Source organism: Curcuma longa, chromosome 11 (genome assembly GCF_044706935.1).
Source record: "Curcuma longa cultivar G26 ecotype Majalengka, Jawa Barat chromosome 11, ITB_CL_G26_1.1, whole genome shotgun sequence".
NCBI classification, from domain to species: domain Eukaryota; kingdom Viridiplantae; phylum Streptophyta; class Magnoliopsida; order Zingiberales; family Zingiberaceae; genus Curcuma; species Curcuma longa.
The window spans coordinates 29,339,394-29,345,333 of NC_133871.1; the positions used below are offsets into that span (position 1 = coordinate 29,339,394).

The 5,940-nt window shown below is 41.9% G+C and overlaps 1 protein-coding gene and 1 pseudogene across 1 annotated transcript in view; one reads left to right on the forward strand and one right to left on the reverse strand.

Annotated features, from left to right (window-relative positions):
* Window positions 1–638: 638 nt before the first annotated feature.
* On the reverse strand, window positions 639–2,195 carry LOC141840598 (uncharacterized protein At2g34160-like; annotated as a pseudogene).
* Window positions 2,196–4,380: 2,185 nt separating this feature from the next.
* Window positions 4,381–5,940, forward strand: part of LOC141841054 (BEL1-like homeodomain protein 7) — a gene marked incomplete in the record, with an annotated part of 3,040 nt that continues 1,480 nt past the window's right edge. Inside the window, 2 exon segments of the mRNA XM_074729178.1 lie at window positions 4,381–4,889; window positions 5,814–5,940.

Sequence of the window (5,940 nt, forward strand, 5' to 3'; positions counted from 1 at the left end):
TCCAGCGTGCTCCTCCTCGAAAACTCTGTCCCCGAAGACTTCGATCGCGGCGAGCACCAGAAGGTCGAGCCCCTCGCAGCGGCTCGAGGAGTCGTCGGAAGCAGGGGAGTAATCGGAGGAGGCAGACAGGCATGAAGAGGGATTGCGATTGGAGATCAAAGGTGGAGACTTTGAGGCACCACTTCTCACCGGGGTCATAGTTGTTTCAGGGGAAAGCTAAGATTTTGGCGATCCTAATTAGGTCAGAATTGGAGGAAGAGATTGGAGAAGGAATCCATGAGAGATGCAAAATCGAGAGGAGCAGTGGAGAATGAATGTTCGATTCATGTGGTAAAACTTTGGGCCTCCTCGTTCCTTTACATGGATGGGAAATTATAAAAAATAATATATATAATTTAATTATAGATTTTAATTATGTATTATCATATTTATCCGCCAACAATCATAAGAAAATAGATAAATGTAAAAGAAACAAAAAAAAAAAAAGAACCTGTTATTTTCATTTTGGTCATTCGTTAAGGCGTTTAGGGCAAACAACAACACTTCTTTGAGACACATTTCAAGCAGTAAGAGAAGTCGGCAACCTGGAGCTATATTTACAGAACATCCAACACCACGGAGGAGACACATCCATCCCATCACTTGTTTTTTTCATCTTCAGCTGCTGATTGATCAGCAGAAACGGTGCCATTGTGATCGTCTTTCGTTTCGTCCTCAGCTGCATCTCGAGCCACTTTGTCAGCAGACACAATGCCATTGGAGTTGTCAGTTTTTTCATTTCCAGCTGCGCCGCGAGACGCTTTGCCAGCGGGATTGATGTCCTTGGAGCGGTCTTTCGTTCTATTTTCAGCTTTTTCTTGCACTACTTTATCGGCAGCCACGATGTCATTGAAGTTGTCTGTCTTCCCGAGCAAGATCTCAATCTGCGAAGAGGAGGGCGAGAACAACTTACAACCGAAGGGCGAGAGAGAATGGCGTTAAAATTAAAGAATGGGCTGCAGATATGAGAAACCTTTGCCTTCCGGACCAATCGTCCCTTTGCTTCGTCTTTTGTGCCGACTGTAGATGTCTGGATCTCTGTTTTCATCACGACGATTTCGTTAGTTTAGTCATCTAAGATGCGTAATGAGATGAGATGCATGTGTAGTGCTTACTCTTCGCAGTAGCAAGTCCGTTGTTTTTCAAAATTTCAGCAACAGTGACTACGGTGCCAATAGCTATCGCCGGAAGAATGCAAAAGAAAATTAAAAAAAAACACTTTCAGTTCATCAAATGTTCCTTGTTGCATTTTACCAGCATTAATTAAAGATCCAAAGAAAGGGAATGATTGATTATTACCCATTCCCAAAGCTGAGAGTTCAATCTCATTGTGTTGCTGCATGTACCTCTGAAATCAGGAGTGTTATTAGTGTGGAAGAAATTAAATCACATGCATTTTAATATCATGCGAAACTAGTAATAAAGAATGAACAATCAAGAAAATCATAACAAACGGTGGCAGGTAAACAAAGATCCGTCCATGAAGGAAGGAAAAACAATGATAAAGAATAAATAACGATCAAATGAAATGATCCCTGGAAGGCTGGAAACTACCAGAATGTTATTAAAGATCCTATACGCTTGTTGGGAAACCATTGTTTACTGGTACAGTGGTACATACAGATCTGGTTTTTTACACCCACGTTGGTCATTTATGCTTATGTAAATTCAAAAAAAAAACAAATCTGGGAATTCACAGAACCCAAATGCAGCATAAAAGAAAAAAGATCCAATGAAACCTTGACAAGGGCACAATTAGTCATCAAATAAGATGAAGCAAACTATCCAGGCACAGAGGCCCATGAAAGAACCAATTATCCAAAATTTCTCAGAAAGAATCTTGCAAATCTAGTTTAATTTCATCAATTTAAACAAGACAAAAATAAGGTGGGCAATGCAATTCCAAGACCAATCCCAGGCTGCATTACGCAAGAGATTTCCGTGAAGAAACAAAATCCAGATCGCATACGAGCAAAGGGAAACCCCACCCTAAGTCCTAATTTGGGAGATGTACGAAGAAGCAACGAGGCAATACCTTGGCGAGATTGACGTAGAAGAAGAGCGGCTTCTTGTTCGTGGACACCTGGATCCGATTCTTCTTGCCACGCCGCCACCGCCGCCACTGCCCCGTCGCCGGCCGCCGCTGTCGTCGCCATCCCGCTCACTCTATCGCTCTCGAATCGAATCTCGATAGGTCGCTCGCTCAACAATGGCGACCACTCTGCCCGGAGCAGTCTTATATAGCGTTCGTCCAACCAAAGATCTCCCGCCACGTGGACGGATGAACCAGGGGTCGCCACGGTTCGTAGTTGCCACTCTCGACATGACCAAATTGCCCTTCCCGCATCGGCCCAATGAATCGGCTGCCGGTTCGAACTCCGAACCCGATCCGGTTCGACGCATCCACTGTTGCAGGGCGCTACGTAATTGAAGGAGATTGAAAGGCAGTCCCTTACCTTAGCTTCAAAGGTGTGTGGTGGAGGATTGAAGAATACTCAACTTTTATCCGATTAATCGTGTATAAATTAATTAGTTAAAAATAAAAGTAATTCTACAGTTTTTGGGGGGCATGATCTTCAATTTGGATGCATTGGTCAAAGCATGTAACTATTGGAACAGAGAGCGACAAACTGCAACAACTGTTCCCTCTGCTAAGCACAAGCACAGAGAAATTTTGATTTTGGCGTCTGCAAGCTTCACCAATCCAAACACCACACTGCCTTCACTTTGCCCAAGAGAGAAAACAGGTCAGAGGAGTCTTAAGCTGCCAGTTTAAGGGAGGAAAAAAGGATTTTAGGATCGAGAAGAAACAAAAACCTGACAATAAGAGAACAATTGCGAGAGCAGAGTTGGCGTTAGCCATTGTTGATGAAGAGAGATTCAGAGGGATGGAAGAAGCATAAAAGTCAATCAGCAATTGATGCTGAAGTGAGAGTTAAACAATAGCAGAAGTAAAGTCTACGCTTCATTCAACTTGTTGACCGTTTAATAGTCAATAGATTGCCTGTTCGTTCACTCTTTGCAGTCGCGGGACATTGAAAAACTGGACAATCCACTCGGTGATTGCAGACTTTTGATCAAGGAAGAACAGGTCTAAAACAGAGTACTTTCTCTCTCAATTTCGCTTTACGGATGGGTCAGGCAGATAGAGAAGTGTGAACTTGCAAATATTTAAAGGCTTCTCACATCGAGAATATTATCAAACCAATGATTGCTTAACCTAATGATAAGTAAGTAATATAATGATAATTAATGTCGAGAACAGTTTAACTTGATTATTTTCATTCAAATAAATAAATAATCTTGATAAATTTAGTAGGGTTGGTGATTCCGTGTGACTGATGCCTAACAGATCATGCAATGGCCAACCCTAAACAAATGTCTTTTTGCAACTGATACAAATATAAGGTTGTCCTTCTTTCTTTATTCAAAGAGTTAAGTACAAAAAAATTTCCAAAAGTGAAGCATATTCCGTTATCACATGTTAAATGTCTCACAACTTCCTTGATATGGATGTTAAACTTATCAAATCGTAATGATCAGAAGAGCCAGAATTAATCTCAACAGGAGTTCTCTGTTTATTTGTTTTTTTAAATTGTTGGATTCAGACAAAGGTTAGTGCAGTACAACCTCTGCACATTGTTTGCTTTCATCTGGCCAAAAGATTCTATCCATTATTACTACTTTCTTTTTATCATATGCACCTCGACAAGAATATATCTTCATTCTTCAGTTCATTGATCTCGTGATTAATTACTCCTAATCATACTGCAAACATATCTTCCAGAGTTGGATAAGATCTTGATTTTTCAGTAATCAAAATCACTTGTTCTGTCTACTTGTAGAGGTCAAATGAGACAAGAAGTAGAGATTCAACAAGTCACCTAATCCCAATGATGAGCTGCCAGGATTAAAATATGGAGGAGGCAGGCAGCTGCAGAGAAGCTCTGTGCACAACAAGAACAGAGAAGAATAAAAAAATGGTGCAACTGTGATCAACACACGTCACAGCCAACGCATTGCAAGCAGACGAGGGGACCAGACCAAAGTGAGATTGCAGTGGTGGGGGGAACCAGTAAAGCATGTAACACATGGTGGTAATGGTGTCATTACTCTTAATCAGGCAGTGGCGCACAGCACCCATGGAAGGTATATTGGTAAAGTAGCTTCCTTGAGGACTTGCGTGGCGTGGACTGGGTCGTGAGATGCGAGCGTCGCCGCCCATGCTTAGGATTCCAGGGAGGTGAATGAAAAGGCCGAATTAATGGCAGAGATGAACAAGTTGGTGCTTGAGAGATTTACGAGCAGGGTTTAGGTCTACCAACTGGTGGTTAGGAGATATCGCACCTTAGCTTAGAACCTCCTGCAAAGACTTGGAAATAAAGGGATTGAGCAGGGTAGGAACAGGAACGGAGATAAAGATTTGTCTTTTACCATCGGGTGAAGGGAGAGAGAAGTAGTCTCACGCTAAAGTTGGAATTTTGCGGGATGATGGTCTCAATCTGAAGGGAGAGTGACAAAGGAGGAGAGGGAAGAAAAGGAGTTTTGAAAGCCCGGTGGTAATATTATATTGGCAATTGGGGATGCTGATGAGAGAGAAGGAGGGAGATTGGAGGAGGATGGATAATATTATAAGGGCGGAGAAAGAACGGGGAAAAGCTTCGTGTCCTTTGGATTGAGGCCTTGGGATCGGTTCGTCTCTGGATTGGGGGGGATTCCGATTCTCCTCGGCCGATCGGCCGCGAATTCGTGCTCTCCACGAGGTGCGCGCGGGCATCTACCGCCGCCTCTGCAGCCGCCGACCTTTCCCTATCCCTATTTCTTTTTCCGTATCGCGCTCTCGTTCTCAGGTACTGAACGTCGGTCTTTCTCGTGCTGGTGCTGTTGCTGTTGCTTTCTCTATCATTTTCATTCGAATCTTTCTTCTTCAACAACGACATATTTTATTTTGTATCAGCATGTTTCATGTTTCTTCGGATCAACATCAGGACCATCTCAGCTCTTCTCCTTCTGTCTCCCTCTTTGTCCGTCTCCATCGTTCGATCTAGTTCGTCTCCCTGGCTGATTTCGACATGAGAACGTTGGAATCGGGTTTTTATGGTCTTTTACATGATTCCGTCTCTTTTTCTTCCAAAAGTTAGTTCTTTGAAAAATCTATTTTCCTTCTTTGCGAGATCGATTGGTTTGGGCGAGAGTTTATTGCGAGTGGAATCGGTTGTTCTATAATAGTATGCTTCTTCTGGCCTAGTTGATGATTTTTATTATGCTCTGATTTTTTTTTTGCTCAAATTCTTTCCTTTTTCCTATTCTTCAATGGTATTTCTGGCGTGTTTGTCAAGGTTAAAAAGACTACGAGCCATGGAATTTTGGTAGTTGGTTTTGGATTTTATGGGTGACTCATCTTGGTTCTCTTTTTCGTTGTAATTGTACTGAAGTCCTGTTTCTCACAGGAACTAATCGGTTAATAGAGGACAAGTACATGATTTTTTTCTAATCCTTTTGGGTACCACTTTGCCAGTCAGAGGAAACTACTTGTTTTGTTGGTTTAAGCACTGTAATTTCTTTGTTGACACTGGCTTATAGTGCAAAGCATACAGCCTTCCTACTATGTTATTCGTTTAAGATCGATTTTAATTGTCTACATCTAGCCGGCTGCAGTCCTTCTCATGATTCTTCAGTTATTCCTTTTTTGTGTGCCAATGGATCTTTTTTTCTTCAGATTTTCATAATGTTTTTTCATACTATTGATTGTGCCAATGTATTTTCTTCCCAAGGGATTAAGCTTTCCATGTATAAGTTTGTTGAGGTTCAGATGAGGACACCAGTATCCAATTTGCAGTCAAGATATTGCAACGATTCTTAATATTGTAATTTGTGAGGATCAAACCATTGGTAGTTGTT